The sequence below is a fragment of the Euprymna scolopes genome, chromosome 15 (genome assembly GCF_053919585.1).
Source record: "Euprymna scolopes isolate OS-2025 chromosome 15, ASM5391958v1, whole genome shotgun sequence".
NCBI lineage: Eukaryota > Metazoa > Mollusca > Cephalopoda > Sepiida > Sepiolidae > Euprymna > Euprymna scolopes.
The window spans coordinates 77,476,761-77,501,160 of record NC_136496.1 but is presented as its reverse complement, the minus strand read 5'-3'; the positions used below and the strand labels follow the sequence as shown (position 1 = coordinate 77,501,160).

At 33.3% G+C, this 24,400-nt stretch overlaps 1 protein-coding gene and 1 pseudogene across 1 annotated transcript in view; both read left to right on the top strand.

Annotated features, from left to right (window-relative positions):
- The first annotated feature begins 7,242 nt into the window (after positions 1-7,242).
- Positions 7,243-24,400, top strand: part of LOC145293923 (twisted gastrulation protein homolog 1-B-like) — a 115,250-nt gene continuing 98,092 nt past the window's right edge. Inside the window, exon 1 of the mRNA XM_080140746.1 lies at positions 7,243-7,411. The gene's annotated coding sequence lies outside the window, so the exon portion shown is untranslated. The remainder of the gene's footprint in view (positions 7,412-24,400) is intronic.
- Positions 21,673-21,809, top strand: LOC145294448 (U2 spliceosomal RNA; annotated as a pseudogene).

Genomic DNA, 24,400 nt, shown 5'->3' with positions numbered 1-24,400 from the left:
GTGTGTGTATATGCGCATGTAAATATATTAAATATATATGTACCTATATATAGTGCCTACATGTATGCTGCTGAGTGTAAGGGAAAAATAAATATATACAGAATCAAAAACATTAGTGGAAGGAGTAACTAACACACTTTCAATCACTACTAAAGATCTGTGATAACCGACACCGTTTTTGTCAAAAATGGTTTATCAAAGTAGCAATTTGTCGGCCAGGATTTCATTTGCTGTTTTGCTCTACTTTTCAAACTTTGAGTAGTGGTAGCAAAACAACAGCACCTTATTTTGAACAGCAGACCAGCCTAATAATTCTTATGTTGCTGAAAATGATGGAGATGGGGATCCAGAATCTTGTTTATCAAAGCCTGCTAGCTGGCCTTGATTGGCCTCTGTTATGTCTGGAGTGCCACTTCCAGAGATAGGAAGGTTTACACCGTTGTTTCTCTGTTTCCACCTAATGTTTAAACGGGTTGAGGACTCTTTTATGCTAGGTGTCAGCCTGCCAGTATCAAGTTTGGTTTTTATTTATATTTTATATGAATTCCTCATTGTCTACAAATTTTTAATTTTTCATTAAAAGCTGCCTTCTATTAATAGAGGAGGTGCAACCCGAGGAATTATGCTTTAACAAAGACACTACACCAAAAATTAAACAAATCCATCAAGTATAAAAAGAACAAAAAAAAACATTTTAATGGCAAACTGTCTCGTCCGCCATTATTATATTAAGACCAACAGCCAAGGAATATAATTCAAACTTGAATTTAAGCATTCATCATAATAACACTGACTAAAAATCGTTTACCTATCTGTATCACTTGTTCTACTCTTCCTGGTGACATTCCAACTTTGGTTGCTGCTGGATTCTGGATGGTCACTTGGTACCTGCTCACAAGAAAGGTGTTCGCTCTGATGAGGACCTCAGATGTAGAATGGTCTCATTCTGTCAGATTACCACTCACCCCACATTGTCTAGATCACAAGTGCAATCGTACGTCATTATTCATTAGAGTTATATTACTGAGAAGCAAAGGTCATTTTTAAGCAAATGCAGTTTGACGTTTGTTCTTTTTTGTATTAAAATAATTATTTAAATAAATGTTACAATATTGAGTTGCGAGAAGAAAAACCTATAATTTAAAGTGTTTTTTTTTATTGACTTTTGCCTAAGTGCTCAAGATCTCAAGACGCTTTTAGTTGACATAAGTCTGGCGGTTGTCTCAGAATGATGTGGATTCCTCCGGCAAGCAGAAACAAATCACTAACTTGCGTTTTTCCTCCACTTATATTGATAATTTCTGCAGTTCACCCCCCACACACACACACATACACACACTTTGCATACAAAACTTTAAAATTAATAACCTTTCTCTTTTTTCTCTCTTTCCCTTCGTAGATGGAAATTTTGAATTAATAATCTTTCTTTCTCTTTCATCTCTTTCTCGAATCAGATTCTAGAAAATATCTTTCAACCGTTTTGTCTATTACACTGTCCACTGACCTCCATGACCCCAGCTGCAAACAATCCCAGCAGAGTCACGGGTCACACCTGTTATTCAAATATTTCTATTCTGCAGAAACAACTCTATTTACATTTCTCGCTATATTTAATAAATTTGTGGATTTGTTTTTCCTATCTTTTCAATCTGACAATGTCGTCACATACCCAACCAATGTTCAACCAGTGTTTCATCGGGCACAAATATCGTTATAGATCCAACCTAATAGGTTTCACATTAAACAAACTGCAACTCCTGTTCTATCACCTAAATGTTGCATCCCTATGCTTGTTTTACAAGTATTTTAATGGAATGTGCTCCGACGAACTCAAATCATTTGAACTCTTTTGATGTAGATAATAACTCGACAAGCAGCAAAATCCCATCCCTTCATTGTAGAACTTCCTACATGCCAGGAAGCTTCCTACTCTAATAGTTTCTACCCTCAAACTGCTAGACTTTGGAATTCCCTCCCGGGCACCTGCTTCCCTGACTGTACTGATATGCAGATGTTATAGTGTAATGTTAACAAACATCTCACTGCTCAACTCCCCACATAATGTCCCTGTAGCGTTGGTCTTAAATAGTATCCCCTTACATTCAAGTGGCAATGTGCTTTGTTTGGGCAGAAAATCAGTAAAATAAAAATTGATTTTATTTTATAAAAAGAAAAATACCGGATGAATCTGCACAAATTTTGGTATACAGCCTTTTTTTTTTTTTAACCTAACAGGTAAGTACTTAATAAAGTTTTTGTGCAGCTTTAATTTTTTTATATTGGAGTAAAACTGGATAAGTGCCACATCTTTTTTCATGGTCAATATTCGTACTCAGGGGATGAAATACTTAATACTGACATCATAATCTAATACGTATTTTGATTTTATCTGACGACAAAATATCCCTGTGATTTCTAAGACTAGTATCGCAATTCTGCAAACATGTAATCCGTCTGCTTTTGCCAAAGTCAGAGACTAGATATGTTGGCACCTAGTACTTTTTTGTTTCGAAATGTATTTTTATTTGCTTCCAACTCGAGCAAAACGTGGCACAAAGCCGAAAAGTGGGAATAATCATCTCCCACAATCAGAGAACTTTGGCTCATACTAAAATAGCAATAAAAGAATCAGTCAACACTGAGGCACGTCAGGGATCAGCAATAGCCTCTCCCTTCAAAAAGAGGAGATAATGCCTGGGAGAGTGTATCTCATAAGTAGGGCTATGACAACAGAATACTCTTATCATTGTTTTGACTCTCGAGTATATGCCCGACACAGTTAGACACAGTTAATCAACCGAGAACCACATCACTCCATATAAAAGCATATAAGATATCAACTCGATACACACTCGAGAGTCAAAACAATGAAAAGAATATGCTGTTGTCTTAGTCCTACTCAAAAGAGAGAGAAGTGTTGGTAAAAATGCGGCATAGTTAACAGCTGATAAATCGAATTGTTAATCAGAATCAAGAAATGAAAAATTCGGAACTTTTTAAGCATTGGAATCGAAAACATTTATGCCTATTTTCCGATTCTAGAAACAACTCTATTTTATTGCTTTTATTTGTTTGCTTTTGTTTAAAACTTCATTTTCTATGGCTCGTATTAATGATGAAATGATGAATATTGATTTTAAACTACCAGTAAAACTTAAATCTGTAGATTAATGGCACTAGTCTATTTTAACGTTCGCAAAAATATACGCACATACCACAGGGGTTTTTACGGTAATTCGACTTCCACAAAAAAAAAAAAAAAAAATAACCAACAAAACTCAATATTTAGAAATTCAAGAAGAAATATTGGAATTGTCCCATAATTAATATATATATATATATATATATATATATATATATATATATATATATATATATATATATATATATATATATATAAATTGCTCAATATACCAGATAGGGAAAATAAATCATAATTTAGTAATTTAAATTTTATGGTGTAAAACGGTTAAATTTCAAATCGAAATATATGTGTGTGTGTGTGTGTGTGTGTGTGTGTGTGTGTGTGTGTTTAGGCAGCATTTTTTCTCTATGGCATATTTCATTAAATAAAATAGACGTTTTTTGGGCTTTTGTCTATTAATTCTATTTTCAATTCTTTCCAACTTTATCCCTGACGATGCATCCTGAAGGATTGGAAAGTACTTAGACTTATGATAAATATGGTGATTACATCAGCCAGTTCCTGCCAGAAGTGAAGACTGTTATTCGGATGTTGGAAAGGATCAAAAATAGAATTAATAGACAAAAAACGTCTGTTTTATTTAATGAAATATATATATATACTAGCAGGTAAACCCGGCGTTGCCCGGGATTGAATGACGATCAATAAATGCTCTACACCACACTTTTATTGTCATCAATATCAGTGAAATTACTCATTTTTCAATCAAATCGATCGATTGCCTGCTGTAGTTGGGGATCTGCAGTTACTTAGGCCATAATACATTGTAGCCTACATTGCACTGTAGAGAACTTACTGCTGATTTTATCAATTTTTTTTATATATAACTAGCCTGGGTGCCCGGCGTGGCCCAGGTGTTTGGAGGTGCATGTTGGGCAAAAAAAAAAAGTGGTAGCAGGCAGGCTTGGACCCGTACCGTGAAGGAGGAAAAGAATGTGAAAAAAAAAAAAAAACGTGACATCTTTGCCATTGCGTCCATCGCCAAACAGGAAGTGGGAAGGTTTAAATTAATGCTAGTCAATCGAAAAGAGGGGATGACTTTCGAAAATATCGGTGAAAAAGCGACCCCTCACTGTAGAAAAGTGCCCAGTTAAGATGGAAGAAATTAATGTTCTTAGTCAATTTTTCGATATGTGTCGTCCGAAGGGTCGAGCTTCCAATCGGTACTGATTGATACTGTTTTTAGCCAGACATACAAACATACATACATACATGTATTTAAAGAGACAGGTGTGATTTTATAGCTGGCTTGAATTAAAGTTGAAAATTCAAAAGTCAAATATCATGGTTCAATTGTACCCTAAACAGAAACATTCATTTCGAACATGTTACTGTCTTATCAAAGAGATTACTGTTGATTTTATATGCTGGCCTTTCTGCTTGTGCAATGATAAAACTTCTCAAATGCACTTGTGACGTTAGGCTTTATAAGGTGTAAACTTTGTTCAAAATTGGACAGTTTCTTTAACCAGATTTTTCGATCATCGATTAACGATTTTCTGTACTTATCAGAGGCATTCCGATACAAAACCTATTTAAGAACACTCCCAGACACATAAAGTATATTTGTGGGAAATTTTATAAAAAACAGGCTCAGCCATTTCGGAGTTCATAGGGAAAACACACACACACATCAAGTGGCTTTTATATATAAGTAGATATATATATATAGGATGAGTCATGGGAAACGGGTTTTTTTATAGAACGACTACTTGCTCTCCTTGAGTAAGGGGTAAGGAGTAAAGAAGGTAGCCTTTAAACCTACTTTAAATTTTTTTAAATATTCAGTGAGTTTTTTTGGGTTTTTTTGCTTAAAAATATCCGTTTCTGTGACTCACCCTGTATATGATGTAATTTTTACCAAATGCATTGAAATTGAATTTTCTATCAACTTGTATACTTTAACATCTCAAAATTGTTTTCAAAGTTTTTAATTTAAAAATTAGATTTGCTACTAGTTTCTCGCTCCTAGACAAGATCCAAAAGAGAGTCACCAATCTGATAGGTCCTGAACTGTCATCTAAGCTTCAGCCTCTGTCCCACTGACGAAATGTTGCATCCCTCTGCCTGTTCTACAAGTATTTTAATGGTGAATGCTCTGACGAACTGCAAGCACTTATGCCTCCACATTGTAAATACCCCTAACAAACCCGACAAGCAGCTAAACCCCATCCCTATACAGTAGAGATCCCTAGATGTAAGAGAGCTTTCTACTCCAGCAGTTTCTTCCCCAGAACTGCTAAACTTTGGAATTCCCTTTCGGGTCCCTGCTTCCCAAACTGTACTAACATGCAGAAGTTCAAGTATAACATGAACCGACATCTTCCTGCCCAACTCCCTACATAGTACCCCAGTAGCTTATATGCCTGATAGTAGCCCCCTACACCAAAGTGGCAATGTGCCTTGTTTGGGGTGAAAATGTAATTAAAAAAGAAAAAGAAAACTCTACATCTGAGTGACTCGTCTTCTCCTCAGATTTAGGGTTATTGGTAGGGTAAGTCACTTAACGTAAACAAGTTCTTGATGAGCCGTCCCCTTAAGTCAAGGGTCTCCAAAATTTCTGAACGAGGAGGCATATTGCTGACTTCTTAAAGCTACAAAGGCCAAAAAAATAATAATCCGGACGTGTTTTATACTGTTTTTCACATTAACTTTGCCTTTTAGTGAAACTTGTTCTCTAAAACCCCATTCTTTTAATAATTTTCTGGACAAAAAAAAAAAAAAACGACCACACTATTTTCACTTTTTAATTTTTTTCTGAATATTTTTGCATTTTTAATAAGAGGTTTCTAGGCCAGATTAAAGACTTTGGCAGGCCGGATCTGGCCCGTGGGTCGTAGGTTAGAGACCCCTGCCTTAAGTAATCTAATTTACCAAATTTCCAAAACTAACAATTACTACAATATGGTCCCATTGACTACTGTACAACTCATTAACCCTTATCCTTAAGTGGCCTCTGGGCCTTGATAGGAGGTGACTCCTTTTTTGTAGTGTTACCTCTTATTACTACTTATTATTATATATACATATACATACTGCCGAGTTCGGCACGAGGCATCTGGAGAAGGTTGGAGGTTACATCGGCCGAAATGTTGTGAGAAGAACATTTAAGATTAGAACGAGAAAAAAAGAAAACTTATTTCTTTTCAGACTTTCTTCTCTTTGAAATCGTTTTAATTTGTTATGAGAAAAACAATTATGCAACTTTCCAGGTGTTATACGTATTTTTCTCTCTCTCTCTCTCTCTCTCTCTCTCTCTCTCTCTCTCTCTCTCTCAGATTCTAAAGATGCTTGTGCAGATAAGTGATGTTTTAAATTGTCACATTTCAGGTGAAAACATTATTACGTACTTCAGTGCCATGTCGAAAATATTATAAATTTCAAAAACTACGAAAAATGATCCAGTAGAAGATGCACTATATGTATTTTTAACAAAAAAAGAAAGAAAGAAAGAAAGAAATCCATATTTACGTTCTGAGATTTTTGTTTGCTTGTTTTTTAAATAGCGGACCGCCGTTTATTTACGCGAAAGGAAGATAAGTCACTTTATACTGAATTGGTCGCACAACTTTTCCACATTTAAGACATTAGATAAAACTCAATAATTCGATAAATGCTGTTTTTACAGGTAATTATTTTTCTACTGGATCATTTTTTGTCATATTTTAAACAGATACTAATTTCGACATGACACATAAGCACGTAATAATGTTTTCACCTGAAATGCGTTGGTTTAAAGCATCAGCAGCATCAATCTACACAAGCAAGCATCTTTCGAGCTTTATAAATAAAAAAGGATTTGTATAAATGAAAGGGTGAAATATAATTGAAAAAGGATATTTTCCCATATATATATATATATATATATATATATATATATATATATATATATATATATATATATATATGTATAAAGAAATCAATAAGTTCTATTGATAACCAATACAATTGCGAAATGAATTGGATCAGCAGCAGCGTTTTATTTATTTCCGTAGATTTTTGTTTCTTTAGCTGTGGCCAAATAAGATCAGAGTTATCTACCTTGGTTGGGGGTGGTTGTTGTATTGGCCACCAGAGGTCGGCACTGGGAAGCAAGCACTCCATTACCTTTGCTGTGAGTGTTTTCAGAGGTAAAAAGGAATTTATTGTCACTCGTCGAGAAACCTTTATTCCTGAACGTCAACACATTTCAGGTTTCTTCCTGCGGTAAGTACCACGCCTGATCTATATAACCAGATAATCTGTCCCCTCCGACACTTAGGGCTTGGTAAGAAAAAAAAAATCGCTAACGGAATCAACTTAATAATACCCTCCCTATCTCTCCCCTAGCTGCATTTCGTTGGGTCCATCAGAGAGGGGGGGGGGGCACTCGGCTCCCTTTTGGTCAACCCAACGGAAGGCCAACACGTAAACTTTGCCTTCTTCTTTTTCCCCCATTTTTTTTTTTTAATATTAAATACAGATTCGCCACTTTATATTAAGGTCTTTTATTGTCAAAATAATACTTTTAATTTCTCCCGTCTTTTATGTAAACTCTTTTTCTTTTCCTCTTTCTATTCGCGGGTGTATTTTTGTTTTTGTTGCCTTCTTCTGTTCTTCGTTTCTTTTTTCTGTCGCTTTTATTTTATTTTATTTATTTATTTTGGAAAACATGCATTTTATTAAGCGAGTTATTTAATAAAAATTAATGATTTGTCAGTGAGGAATTTCTCTCTTCAGTCTATCACACACACACACACACATATATATATATACACACACACACGTGTGTGTGTGTATATGTGTGTGTGTGTGTGTGTGTTTTTCTGTGTACACTTCTAATTTAGCATTTTAAAAAAAAAAAAAAAAAATTTATAGCTTCCAATTTATTTCGGCACAAGATTTGGAATTTCAAATTAAAAATTTATACAAAGTTTCGGTAAATTTGATTTTAAACCAGCACGTTTACTCATATATTTTTTTCATTATTTATTTAATATAAACAAACCTGTTTTTCTTTTTCCGTTTAAAGAACCCGATTTTAATTTCGTAATTTTATAGAAATACTCCCGTTTCTGTGGTTACCAGAAAACTGATCTCGGCATTGAAAACTGTAATCCCTAATCTTAACCCCTGAGCCCAGTTTTGAAACAAATATAAAATACCTTTGAATTTTGTGCAGTCGCTTTTCGACTGTCGGAACTCGTTGCCGGATTTTATCGAGCCAGTATGTTCATTCTTCGACCACACCAGACACCACACACACCAGTTAACAAAGTGTCAACTTTTGATTCAGATTAAAAATATTTTGATTAGCCAGAAAAACAAGTGTGAGGGGGGGGGGAGCTTCTTAAGGGACAATTTCGATTTGAACTTTCAACGTTTTAAGTCCCTGGGACGATTCCAATGTTTGTTTGTTTTTTTCCGGTTCTGAATATGACCTTAAACTATATCCGATGATGAGGGCCCCAGCTTGCGGGCTTTGGGGAGTGTGAAGCCATCCTTTAATTGTCATTGCTCCCAGGTCCACTCTGATCCGGAGTAGTAGTACCTGTTAGGGTCCCAACTATGGGTTAAAATAGAAACCGACTTGAAAAAACAAATTTATTCTATTAAAAAAATTTTCTTCAAAGTCACTGGATTTGGCATTAAATAACCTGAAAAGGGTTGATATGCCGTAAAACAAAAACAACTAACCAATATTTTTTTCCCGATTCTTTTAAAACGTATAAATATTTACTTATACAATTGATTTTATTTCTTCATTTTTCTTCCGGATTACTGTAAAAACTCATGCAATAGATGCATATATTTTCACAAACGTAAAATATACACTTGTGAGGGGGGAAATCTTTAGCGCCACTGCTAGTTCGATATCAATTATTATCGACAATAGAAAATTAATTTTTTTTATACAATAATAAACAAATAAAAATCGTTTTTTGGCATCGGAAATTAGGCAGTTTTTTTCTGATTCGGATTCCCGATTCTCTTCAATCGTCCCATATATATATATATACAGTTATGAAAATATATATACACAGAATATTCCGCGTTTCATTTCTCGTGAGAATTCGTCAGGCAGCCTTACTATCTAGCTCACTGTTGAAGTAAATACTGAAAATATACACATAACATATCTTCGTATGTGATTAAATGAAGTAGTCATATAACTCATTTATTATTCTTATACGCATACCTTCATTGTATGGTATCCTTTTAAAAATCAATGTAAGAATAATGATGCGGAGACAAGTATTAGATTTGTTTACAAAATTTAAAAAAAAAAAGCTTTGAAATATATTCTAGATATTTATCTTTTACTTTAAATTTATCATAAAAAGGCCTTAACTAAAACAATTTTCATATTATTTTTACAACTGCAAAATGTTAATTGAAGAAGCACATTTCAAAGATGTACTTTAAATATCTCTGTATATTAGTCAGCGTAAATACCTCCCACAAGCAGCAAAATCTCACCCCTACAAAGTAGAAATCCCCAGATGCCAGAAATCCTTCTATTCTAATAGTTTCTTCCCCAGAACTGCTAGACTTTGAAATTCCCTTCCGGGTTCCTACTTCCCCAACTGTACTGACATGCAGAAGTTCAAGTGTAATGTGAACAGACATCTTGCTGCTTAATTCCCTACATAGTATCCCCGCAATTGTATCCTAGATATTAGCCGCCTACATCAAAATGGCACTGTGCCTTGTTTGGGGTGAAAATGCAATTTAACAAAAAAAAAAAGTCAAATCAGCCGATGGAATCGTGTTTCTTATCTATACGTAACTTCGATGAATATCGAATTATTTTCTTATTTATTGAAATCAAAACTCGAATAAAGGGGAGGGGGACTAAAACATTTTTAAAACTTTAGAAGTCTCTACAAACATGATTATGTTTTGAATTTATTTCCCCTGAGCCGGACAACGTTGGGTAAATGCAGTTAATAGTTGAGTCATTTTTATTAATTTTTTCATCGGCATCATCATTCACATCGACTGCACCACCAGAATATAACTTAAAAGTAAAACTTTACTTTTTTCTTTTATTTCGTTTTTAATAATTACCTCTTTCTCTGGATCTCTCGCAATATCCACGTTTCTCACGCAATCACGCTCTCAAAATCTCTCTCTCTCTCTCACACACACACACATCGTATATCTTTCTCTGTCTTTCTCGCATACGCAGTGGAGCTGGAGCTCTTTCTATGTGTCTTTCTCGCGCTCGCAGTGGACCTCTCTCAACGTCGACCTTTCTAGATTTTTTTTCTTTTTCTCGTGTGTGTGTGTGTATATATATATATATATATATATATATATATATATATATATATCATCCTCTCTAAATTTCTACAGCTGTTAATCAAGTAGTCTCTCTCTCTCTCTCTCTCTCTCTCTCTCTCTCTCTTTGTCTCACTCTCTGCGATTCTGAACGTCTTCAAAAAAAAAGAAAAGAAAAAGAAATCCAGCCCTTCCCAGGAAGCCTGATATGGCCAAATTAACCAAAACCATCTGTCTTTTCACAAGTGGATAATAAAAATAATAATGGTAATAATAATTATTCCCAACGCAGTTCTGCAGACACCAGTTGCTTGTTGTGAAAACTTCTGCTCGGGTACTTACCCCTCTCTTCTTCCCCTTCTTCATCTTCTCCTTCCCAAAAGCCAACACCGTTGTTTCCCACCTCCGATCCGAAATGATTAAAAAATAAAATAAAAGGAAATCGGTTTTTCTTCTTCCCAAAGATTCCACTAGTTCTTGTGCACTCTTCCTCTTTTAGAAATATAGCTTTTTCTTCTTGATTGCACAATAGATTTTCATAAGAAAACGAGCTTAAATTACTTGGGCACTTGATTTTACTCTGTAAATTTCACCTTAGAAAAGTATCTTTTTTATTCTAATTTTTTATTAACAATTGTAAAAAGTTATAATCCGTTGATTTCGAATGAGTGCTTTATGCTAAATTGATTGTGGAATATGGTTGAATTTGTGCGTTTGTTTGTAACTGAACTGTGGTTCGAACAGATACCATAATACTTAGTTCGCTGCAACCTCTTTCCCACAGAAGAGTCGTTGCGAGCCTGTCTTTGCTTTATCGTTATTTCCATAGCAGGTGCTCGTCTGAGCTTCAATCTATGCCCCCCTCGCCAAACTTTCACGAAAAACACTCCTCTACCAATAGTTTCCCACACTCTATCTGTGCCTAAACCTAAATGTATATTCCATGAGCAGAGCTTCTTTCTTAGAGCTCTCTGCACTGCACGCCTGTGGAACTCTCTTCCGTTGGCCTGCTTCCCATGTGACTACAATCTGATTCTCTTCAAGTCCAATGTAAACAAGTTCTTGATGAACGGTCCCCCTATGTAATCCAACTTACAAAAATCCCACTACTTATGTTAAAAACGCTATAATCACATTGACTATTGTACACCCATTAACCTTCATCCTCGAGTGGCCTCCGGACCTTGATAAGTGGTGACTTCTGTGTTAAAAAATGTGGGGGGGGGTCAAAATTTCAGCCAGATCGGTCTAGTAGTTTCCAAGAAAAAGTAAAATGGGCAAAAAAAGAAAAATATTATCTATATATTAATAGGATAGCGCGTGTGCGTGTGTTATTTATTTTGTGTGTCACGCTTACATCCGAGTGACTATCGTTTAATTGTTATGGACTTCCATTTCTTGTAATAAATAATTTTACCAAGAATTCTTCATACGTTTTGGTTTCTGCTTCGAATATAGCTGAAGAAACTCTAGTTATATACATATTTTTTTCATAAGTTTTAGTTTCGATTCAAGCTGACGTACCCAAGTCATGGATATATATTTTTTATTTTTGAAATCACAAGTTTATAATATATAAAAATCGATAGAACATTAACTATAATAATATATACGAAATCTGCAAGAATTAAAATATCATATTTAAGCGTACTTTACGACTGGGCTACGCCGGGCGTCCCTGCTAGCTTAGGTAAATACTATAATACATGAAATGCAGTTTTAACAAGAGCTACAATATCAGGGCATCTCCATTTATACTGAACATCCACAGAATGCCAACATATTACATATGAAAGAGTCCGCTGTAGAATTTCCACAGGTCCCGCTAGTATAGATTCTTATAGTTTGTAAATAGCTTTCGTGACTGAAGTAACGGAAATATCAAATATAAGTTTGTAAAAATTCAAAATAAAACAAGGTAAGTTTTTACTTACTTTCCACCTTGACAATAATCACTTTTAAAATGACGACTATCGGGTATGCTGAAAACGAATAACGCATTTAAATTTGTTGCAAACAAGTAGTTTTCCGGATAGTAAGCTATGTAACTCCTCTTATGGCCATTTTTGTATGCGCAAGCGCACGCATATTTTTATTTTACGCAAGTGCATCAAAAATATGCGCGTATGAAAATGACCACTACTTATAACATAAGGAACCACCTTGTTTAATATCCGGAGAACTACTTGTTTGCGACAAATTAAAATGCGATATTCGTTTTCAGCATACCCGAAACCTGTGAAAGTTGTCATTTTAAAGGTTGTTAAGATGGAAAGTAAGTAAAAATTTACCTAAAACAATACGGAAAGATCGCTTTTCATCGGCCTCTAGGTTATGTTATATGAGCAAAGTATAGTATCTGTTCTGATACTACACCTCATCTTTTCTGTCCTTAGTCGGTGAACGAGAAATCCTTCTAGGCTGAAACATTGTCATAATCCAGAGTGTTCCGATTTGCGAACTGATTTTTTTTTTTTTTTTTTTTTTTCACATTAAAAACAGACCTTTTGGGTCAAATTCTACCTAGACTCTCTAGTTTGTAATTTTTTTCTTCTTTTTTTTCTGGTTCAGTTATAGTATATCGACTGGGAAGTTGGAGCTAGAAATTAAGTGTGCTAGCCTATACACTTAATCTATTATGATGTTCAGTCAGTGAAGAAGAACTGAGGGTTTTTTTTTTTTTTTTTAATTTTTGTTCCAGTTCGGAGTGCCCTTTTTTTTCTTTTTACTTTTTTTTTTTTTTTTTTTTAGGGAGGTGGACTTTTCTCACATAAAAAACGACCTTGTGGGAAAGCAACAGTTAATTAATTAGCGATTTCATTTGCGTTGATTTAAATGTTTTTGATTATATATATATATATATATATATATATATATATATATAATTATTGATCGAGATCGAGAAATGCCAATTTTCACATTTTAAAATGCCTATTTCATTCAGTACTTCCTTTTTTGTTTTTTGATAGAGTAAAATATAAAATAACAATACGCAAATTTCGCAAGTGAAAACAAAGATGAATTTTTAATGCATAATTTCGGTAATGGTAAAGATTAGGTACTAAAATTCAGTTCCGGTTCCTGCTTCGCAAATGAGAAGAACTACAAATGCAGAAAATGACTCTGTCTCGGATAACGTGGACTCATGTTGAAACTCGTGGAGAAAAAAAATGAATATTTATAAAAAGAAAAACAAAATAACGGTACTGCAGTTTTACGGACTGTGTTAAAATAATGTTATTATTTCGAAAGCTATTGTGTGCTTTCACCTAACGATACCGTAAAAACCCAATTAAAAAAAAAAAAACCTTTGATTTTCAGAAAATCAAATCATATGTGCCAATTTGAATAATATTCATTCAAATTGGCACGTATAAGGCGGCAATTAAAAGTAAAGAAAATGCCAAAAAAAGTCTGTACGTATTCGTTGCAGAATGAAACTGTCACATTCTAAATTCGATCAAGTTTTGTTTTTATTGGTTTTTGTTTTGTTTTTGTTTTTTTTTGGTGGGGGGTTAATGAAGAAAATCAAATTTCACGACTAAACTAGTTGTAGTGTTTACATCGGGTATGATGTTACATAAATAAGGGGGAGAAAACTCAAATCGAAGTGTCGAGGTAAAAAAAAAATCAGCTTTATGTTCAATGCAGTATAGTAAAATCGCTAAAAATCCTAATTTTGAAAAAAAAATCCTTGATTGATTTACGTAATTTTTGGAATATGACATCTCCGTTCTGTACCGAGTACGCACACGGACTTTTTTTGTATTCTCTTTCATTTTAATTGCCGCCGTAAAGTGCATATTTGGGTAAATTTTTAGTTTACCGACCCCTCCGCATTTCCTTTAAATTTTTCGACTTTTAAAGGTTTTCAAGTATGCTGAAAACGAATATCGTATTTATTTTTTGCGCAAACAAATTCTGGCTCCGTTTGGCTCTTTTTTTTTTTTGGCGTTTTTTTCCTAAATTGGAAAATCGAAAACAAAATGGCCGCCAGTGGAAACGATAGTGATTACGTTGGATACTGAAAGTCTTCAAATATGGATAACTAGCTGTTTGCGCAAAAAATGAATGCGATATTCGTTCTCAACGTACCCGAAAACTTATAAAAGTCGACAAATTAAAGGTGAATGCCGAGGGGTCGGTAAACTAAAAAAAATACCCCAATTTGAATAAGCACCAATTTTCTATGTGAATTATAAACGCGAACACTTTCTTTCGCCGTTTTTGAATTAGCAACCAAAACTCCGTTTCGGTACCTAATCTTTACCATAACTATAATTTTCTTTCAAATTAAATAAATCTTAATTGTGCGTTTTTTTTTATTAGTATTCATTTCAAAACTTGCAGCCATCCATCACTAAATATATCAAATTCGAAATTTACGCATGCAACAGTTCGCATTTCAAATAAAGTCAATAGTATCAGCACATGGTACCGTTGTATATGATTGTCACATTTTTGTCTCTACGGGTTTTTTGTTTGTTTTTGTTTTAAATTGAAGCTTCATTTCTCCGAGACTTAGATTTGTATTTGTGTATTTATTTATTTATTTTTCATCAAAAATGTTTTCTTTTACCCCTCCTCCCCTTCCATATCTTCCTCTAACTAACCTCTCTCTCTCTCTCTCTCTCTCTCTCTCTCTCTCTCTCTCTCTCTCTCTCTAATTATTAACTACAGACTTGTCTCAGCAAATAAAAGGCTTTTTGTTTGTTTTTATTCGTTAATTTAATCTGTTTAAATTACGAATTTATCCATTATACTGCACCCGTCCCCCCCTTTTTTTTTAAAGTAGGGTACACAATACTCGAGAAGGGGGGGGGTGCGATTGACCCAATTTTCCTTCGTATTATTATAACAGTCTTGATGGTGTTTTTTTTTGGGGGGGGGGGGGGCTCAAATTATTTTAATTCTTATCAAAAATTCAACCTAATTTAAAAAAAAAAAATGAAGAAAAATCATTATTTACGTACTCGTTAGGAACCGAAAATGTCGTATTCCAAAAATTACATTTTTATTTATTTATTTTTTTTTTTTTTTACTAAAAAAAGTCGTCATTAATTTACGTGACTTGTGACTTTTGGAATACATGTTCTTTCTGAGACAGGCACGGGTGGGTACGTACATCATTTTTCTGTACTTATTTTTAAATAGGTTGAATTCTTGACATCTGAATTTTTTTAACAAATGTAAACAAACAGGTTAGTTAAATTTTGGTGCTTGTTAAGTCGGCAGATCGATTTTTTTCTTTCTTTTTTTTTTAGGTAAAAACATTACTTTTTTAGGTAAAAAAATTACTTGTCACGCCGAAAATAGTATTAAAAATTACGAAAATTCATCGAGTAGAAAATTATTTATAGTTAAAAGTATTTTTTTTTTCTTTTTTTACGGAAAATTAGGAAATTGCATTTTCCCTAGATCTGGACGGAACACCTTAAAGATTGCGAATACAAGGGGCATACATAAAACCTTTTCACCACTGCTATGCTGACATACTGTTTTTGACCAAAGCGATAGACTTTTTTTTTTTTTTTTTTTTTTTTTTTTACTAAAAACAAATAGCAGTTCTATTCGATGAATTTTCGTAATTTTTGAATATATTATTATTTTCGACATGACAAGTAAGTATTGTGGTTTCAAAAGTGATCTTCTGAAGGTGGAAGATTCAATTGTCGGTGTGGGAGACCGGAAAATGTAATTGCGAATCACTTATGACCTCCATCCAGTCACGGCTGACAGAACAAGAGCATGCAACCCCGGTGAAGTAAATAAAGGGTTCCGTTCGAAATTCCGTCCAAATTCTCGGGTCCGACAGAAACATTCTAGAGTTCAACAAAAAATAACACCTAAAGTTACATGATCATGAAATCATAAAAAATGGTCAGTCATTTCATAAGATGTATATCAAACATACCATATTTTCAAGAGTCTATGACGATTATAAATGCCTGTACAAAAAAAAAGTCTGGAAACTTATTGAAGATACCTCATAGGTACTCATCTACCTACAACGATCGCAAGGAATTTTCTTTACTTTTTTGTTTAAATTCAAACCGTTTCCATAAACAATTTCTATCCTTGAACATTCTACTTGTAGTACAAAATACTGCAATGTTGCTTCCCAACCAACTACAACACGGTCATTTGAGCACTTCTCTTAAGTAATCAAATTCTACCCATTTTCTCCATCGTTTCCAATCCTCTCGACTGACAATTTCATAAACTCTTATCCTCGAGTGGCCTTCGAACTGTATATGTGGTAATTTATTAGTATAAAAAATATAAAACATTTAAGAATGAATGAGAATCTGTTTGCGTTGTTGAACTTATTGTGGATAAGAAAATAGTTATCGTTCATTTAATATTTCACGGGTGTATTCGGACATGGCCTTCACCTTACAAAGGCCTTCGCAATCGACATGACGTTATACAGTTTGGTTTAAGGGAGACGTGCTGAGAAAAAACAGGTTTTCTGTAATGGATGATAGTTTTGAAGATTAGGAAAACTTTAACAATTGCATTTAAAAAAGGGAAAGAAAGGTCACAATCCGATTTATGACTTATATATCATACATGACAATCATATAATCCCTACAGCCACCTACCTTGAAAATGCTGCTGTCAAACCTGACATAGTTATATGGAATAAGTCGGAGAGTTGCAGCCTTGGTTGAAGTGAGTGTCCCTAATGATGGAGGTCTGAACAGAGCTGAAAGGGAGAAACAGATCAAATATCAAGGTCTCATGTAGGATATGAAAAAAAAAATGTAATCTTAAAGATATCAATCGTACCAGTTATTATAGGTGCCACAGGGCTTATGAAGAAGAACCTGAAGTCTAACTAATATTCCTGGTGGACCAAGTGCAAAAGAGATCCAGACAATTGCACTTAAGGGAACAACAAGGATACTAAAAAGAGCTCTCGGTTGGTTTCAATAAAAACAGGGCAATATTAGCAGCTGGTTTGGCTGCCCTATACATCTTTAAAGGAAGAAAATGAAAGAAAAAAAAAACTTAATTCAATTCAAACAGTACAAGAATTAATTCAGAAAGATTAGTTGTGCGTTATTGCTGTATTAAAACAAATATCACGTGGTTTAATGGGTTTTAAAAACTAAAATTTATTTAATACTAGCAGAGGGGGGTCGTAAAATACGCTTAAATATGATATTTTAATTAATTTATCCAGATTTCGTATATATTATAGAGTTGTGATTTCAAAAGTAAAAGAAAAAGTATTTAGGTGCTATCAGCTAAAATCGAAACCAAAACTGTAGCATTCAAAGCTGGTGACGTTACAACTGTACCAATGTGAACTGGTTAAAAATAAACGAAGATGAATGTAAAAAAGGTTTAACGATTTTTTTTTTTTTTTTTTTTTTTTTTTTTTTTTTTTTTTTTTTTCAATTTTGACCCATTTTTGACCCCTTAAAAATAGTTTTAACCAGCTAAAAGACCCATAAAAGAACGGTCCGTAAAAAAATCCAATCATTTGATGCCCCTAGGCTTTGCAACTTAGTTTTGTAGGAGATCGTTGAAAAATATGGAGAGACATATAGCCGTTTATATATTAGATTTTGATTGTGAACAAAATGAAAACATGCGACATGAAACAATTCCAATTATGATTTTTGTTTAAGTTATAATATAAACCTATTTCTTGCACAAAAAATATCGTTACGATGTAACTAATTATGTTTTTAATCAGAATGCAATCAAATATTTTAATTATGGATTTAGATAAGTCAATAATTAAAGAAGCAAGTTAAAAACAAACGTTGAAGTTTCTTTTAAATGAAAGAAACTGTAAATAAATTTAAAACTGAAAACGAATAACAAAAACACATTAAAACTTGTTCATACTATAAAGTTGGGAAATAAATATAAACAAAGTTATTTTATTGCCCAGTTAACCTTCAGCCAGAAATGACCGTCATATGTCCAATACTTTCGAAACATCTCAGTGATAGTACTAACCATTGTGATGTCAACAGGTAAACGCGACTCGGTGAACAGGCCTTTTCTTTACGAAGGCCACGGTTTGGTTCACTTGCTGATTTGATACAAATTTTGAGTTATAAAAAGGCACAAAATTTCGGAATATCAAAAAAAACAAAAAACTACAGGTAATTAGTGTGATTCAATAAAATTTTTAAAGAATTTCATTGGTCAATGGACACTTTATAGGCAGTGTAAGTGAATTCCCAGTACTTGTATTAAATGGGTACCCAGATTATTCTCATATGCACGGAGTTGGCTCTGATATTTGGACGGTGATTTTTAATCAGAATAAAGACGATACAACTAAAATGGCACAGTTGTTAGCGTTTGACACACAATACAAAATTTGAAAACTTTGAAAAAGATATAAAGCAGCAGACAAATCCTAAAGTATATGAATATATAAAAGTGTTAGGTGTAAAAGAACAAATTTACACATACGAACTGAAAATATAAATTTGTAAAATTTCCTACGATGAAAAAGGCTAGCTCTACCACTAACCCTAAATCTAGAGGCTCAATTGGAGTTGAGGTTATTGATAAGGGTTTTTTTGTTTTTTTTTTAAGGAATGAAGCGCCAACAAGAGATAGGGTTTGCCATATTGGATTCTGAGTGTATCCTAAAACAAGATATGAACATCTTGAAATAAGAAAAAAAAACAAAAAACTTTTAGGTACAAAAGTAAATTTGATTGTATTTGGTAACAGTAATATGTTGTATATATTTTTCCCCTCCATTTTTGCACCGTTAACTATATTATATCATTACTTTTTTTTTTTTCTCGTTACTGTCTAAAGGTAGTAATAATATGCAAGGAGTAGAGAATCTACAAAAAAAAAACGATGCAGTCTCTATTCCAATGGCCTGCCCAGTATTTGAAACTAGATGTACCAACTCAGGTTGCCAGGGAGTGTTTTTACTTTTTTTTTTATTTTTTATTTTATTTTTTTTTTTTGCAAAATTATATTATTAAATAGGATTTTCAAATTAAATTTAATACAGTATTTGTTTGCTCATTATTGGAAGTTCTAGTAAAAAATTGAACAGGGAGTCTGTGATGCTAATACCTACACCATTGAAAAATGGTTTCAAATCTGCTATCTACCTTTTCTTCATTTAAAATAAAATCAGTGAGATTGGAAAGCAATTTTAATTTTAGTTAAGTCCTTAAAATTAGGGCAATGATGAAAGGTATGCTTGTCATGGAACGAAGATATCATATTCCAAAAGTCATATAAATTGATCAAGTACATTTTTTAAGATATATGAGAAATAATTTGCTTACAATTTTTACTGGTCCTAATTGGAAACTGTAGCCATTTCAAAGCTTATTTTGATCTCTATAGTTCGAATTGTCTCCTCTATTAAGCATATCTCACTTTGTCATAACATTTGATCTTAGTTAAAAAAAAATAAATAAATAAAAATTGAACGATTTGTGTTTTTTTTTTAATAATGACATCTTTGATACTTACAGCATAAAGTTTTTTTTAAGATTTTTCTGCTTTTTTTGGTTTTGAAAATAGGTTTGCTTCTAAATTTAATATATAAAAAGGCTCTATGTCTGTCTGTCTCCATATTTTCAAACTCTATCTCTTCCGAAACTAAAAGTCGCAAGTCGGCGCTAGGGTCCTCAAATAATTGGATTTTTTACGGATCGTTCTTTTATGGGTCTTTAGCTGGTTAAAATAGTTTTTTAATGGGTCAAAAATGGGTCAAAATTTGAATAAATCGTTACCCATTTTGTACATTCATCTTAGTTTATTTTTAAATTTTAATCAATTTATATGCGTGTCACGTCGGTGCAGTGGTAACATTACCAGCTTCGAATGCTACAGTTTCAGGTTTGATGCTAACTGATGGCACCCAAATACTATTTTTTTTTTACTTTTGAAATCACGATTCTATAATAATATATACAAAATCTGGACAAATTAAAATATATTTAAGCATATTTTACACCCGGACAAAGCCACGCCCCCCCCCCAAACACACACACTAATAAACACTAAAACATTTAAAAAGTTAATTATGAGTAATACTTAATGTACATGAAGAAAGGGAAGATAAACCGTGAATTTGATATTTTTTGTGTAGGCTTCCAGCATCCAAATTAAACCTTTGAATTTGGCACCACGCTGCTATTTTAGCTTTCCACATTGTGAAGATGTTTTATTTCTATTCATAAAATTATTGGTTGGTATAAATAGTTTTCAAAACTTTCAATTTTTTAGGTTTGCTAAGAATTATAAAGCCAAAAATTATTTTCTATTCGACAGTTTAAATGCTTGCAAATTCTTTTCAGATTTTGAAGAGTCTTTCACGTGCATTAATAAATAATAATCTACATGATAAATTTGAAGAGGTTTTAGGAAAGTAATGATAAAAATGTTAAGGCTATGAAACTGACATTTTGTGTTGGGGGGGGGTCATTTTTGCATATAAATTTTCCCCGCCATTCTTGCCTTTTTATAGCAGTTTTGTTAGGTTTTCAATTTGAAAAATTAATCTAAATCGAGTGACGAGCCCACCTCGTAAAAGTGCCTCCCATGAATCTGTTGTATCATTAACCTTAAATTTGAGTGTAAAGTTCAACCCTGTAAAAATCTCCTTTAACCCTACCACTATTCCTAAGACTAAATGTCAAAGTAAAAGCCCTTTTATAACTACCTTTAACCCTAAGTTCGAGTTGCAAACTCCCATCATACAAACTGTACCGCACATACTCGTCAAAAAAAAAAAAAAAAAAGAAAATTCTCCGAACACTATAAAAAAAAACATGTGATTTGTTTCTCGTAGAAAAATAAATTAACTGCTCTAAAACACTAGAATAGCCTGGAAATAGTGGATTAGTTTACATTAAATTTATATGTAAAACTAATCCTCTACTCTAAAATAATTGTTTATTGCTTTCTGTCTAGTTTTCAGGATGTTCGCACATAATTGCAATTGCCACTAGCCCTACCATCATCAGCTAAGTCTGGGTGGCAAGACTCCTCGTCCTCCTCCTCCAAAGACCCTCTTAAAAACACATAATAAAAATTAAAAAAAAACTCACTGGATTTATTTTTATTTCCCATGGAAAAGGAAATGGTTAACTGCCCTAAAACGTTAGAATGGCTCTGAAATCTAATTTTTATTTTGCATTAAATTTCTATATTATATATACAGGGTGTCACAATAAAATGTATACACTCTTTAAATTATCTCTGGCCTTTTGGCCAAGATAAAAGTGTAGTATCTGTTCTTCAGATGCTGCACTTCCATTTCTTGTTCTCTTTCAGTAGAGGAGCAGTCCTTCACGACTGAGACAATTTTTTTTTTATTTTTGTACCTTTTCTTCACATTAAAAAACGACCCTGGTGTCTAATTCTGTCCCATGGGGAGGCATTGTAAATAGGTACAATGAATATGCTATGCCACATTCACAAGATATGTTTCAGAATAAAGAATAGCACTTCTCCACTCTCATCATGATGTAAGAGCATATCTTGATAGTCACCTGCAAAACATAGTTAGGACGAAGAGGAAGTATCGAGTCCTGTCCATGCTCACCGCATTTGACCTCCCCACCAATAGATTTGGGGAGGGGGATTAAACACAGGGTTCACACCACAAAACGAGCTGCAATGAATGAGTTGAAAGCAACCATTGAAAGAAGATGTGTCAACATATCAATTGAACTGATTAAGAACGTTTTCGATTCAATCAGTGAGTGTTGTCAGCTGCTCATGGACCACAATGGCCAATAATTGGAACACTGTTGATAATTAGCTGGTTTCTATATTTGTTCACAGTATTTTGATGTATGAAACTTTTCTTTCTTATAATAAATGTTGGTTTTATGGGCGTTTAAAGAGTGTATACATTTTATTGGGACACCATATATATATATATATATATATATATATACTAGCAGAACCTGTAAACCGGCATTGTCCAGTAGAAGCATGCTTCCCCCCCCCCCTCTCATAAATAAATTAAACTACAGTTGTTGTTGGTGGCCAATCCCATATTAAGAATGGCTTTCGGAAAAGGCCCCCTATTTTTGGAGGGGGAGGATCAAAATATTTGCCCCAAATTTAACTTTGATATTTGTTGTCAGCATACCCACCCGCAAATACTATAAGCAAAAAAAAAAAAAAAAAATTGGGGGATGGCAGTGTCAGTCAGAGAGAAGTAGATTTGTTTATCACGCATGCGTACAAATCTGGTTACGACTGAATTATAGTGCATAATATAGGTCTAAACTATTTTTCTCTGCCAAATTTACATGAGATTGTCAACATAGTCGAAAACCTGTAAAAGTCGTCATTTTAAAGAAAATTGTGGAGGTGGAGCTAAGGTAAAAATTTACCTAAAAAAAAAAAAAAAAAAAAAAAAAAAATTAATATCTGTCTGTGCAGTGTCAATAATGAGTCCAGAAAAGAGAATTAAACAAAATACTCCACAGAAAGTATGATTGATAAGAAAACAAACGTATACCAAATAAGTGTTTCCGTAGGCAACATAATTTAGTTTAAAACCTAGCTGCATAAAATATTTGTAAGCGATTGACAAGATAAGTAACATGATTGAAGCCTAGGTAATCATTGGAAAATATGTAATTAAAATCGTCCACAATAATATTCAACGTGAATAAAATAAGAAAAATATAATTTAAAAAAAACGCCCCCCCCCAAATAAAAACAAACTAAAACAAAACAAGAAAAAAATAGCATTGTGTAATAGTTGAAAAGCCACTCCAGAATCAAAAAATAGATAATGATACCCGTAAATGTTTTTTTTTTTTTTTTTTTTTTTTGGAGGGGTTGGCACTTTGTGCATAGATAAGTGTATTTTTTTTTTTTTTTTTTAAGCACAATTGCCTCATGTAGAGTGCAACGCCATATTGAAAAATTTCTGGAGTTTTCATTTATGCATGAAGAAGTGAATTCTAGAATAATAGAATTATCAGGTCTCAGCCAATCAGAATGGTCGGATTTTGAGAAGGGAGAATTTATTTTTGAATCAGGAAATGGAAATATTATGTTATGTGTATGTAGCTAATAACCTGTTACAGTGCAATGAAAGTATCGTAGGAAAATGTAGAATTGGTCCCAGTGGTAGCAGTGGAAGGATTGGTCCCAGTGGTAGCAGTGGAAGGATTAAATATTTATAAAGAAAAATAGACGCCTTCCTCTATAGATGTTGTGGTTGTGCTAGTGTCGATCCTAGAATGCAATGTAGCATTTTATTATAACAACTTAGTGTCTAAAAATGTGTTGGGAAATTACACAAGCTAATAGCCTAGATGCAATGAATTAGTGTGTGGCATCTGTTATTGCAAAGCTATGATACTTTGTTCCAGAGGGGAAGTTCTGCAGTCAAAATATTATATAGGAGATATATATATTATCAAGTTTTTCAGTGTGTTTGTATAATTGCCTTAAAAATAAGAGAATCACTTTTTGGGGAGGAAGGTGGGGGCAATTTAGCTGGTGTCAATCTATATGAAACAGATGTGTGTGAACATATTTAACTGATAAACACTTAAACTGATTATCATCATGCACTAAGGATGATTTATAATGAGTAAAATCTTTTTTTGGATGGATGGATAATGCATATCTCAGCAAGTTGAAATGCAAAATGATCAGTTTTTAGCTTGCTGACATGTTTTTATTGGTTTTATACATATGCAAATTCAATCATAGTTAGAATTGGTTTTACTTTACATCTTTCTTATCTATCTGTCAGGTTAACTCAAATGCTAGGAAACATGACTGGAATACTAAATCAGGAAACCTAGCTGGATGGCTAAATGTTTTGGTTTTGATTTTTATTCTTATTCTAGTTGATGACACCCAAGTCATTTGTTTAGTTTTATAACTTTTGAAATCATATTTTATATTTATTATTCAAAAGAGAATTGACTATGATGATAAATA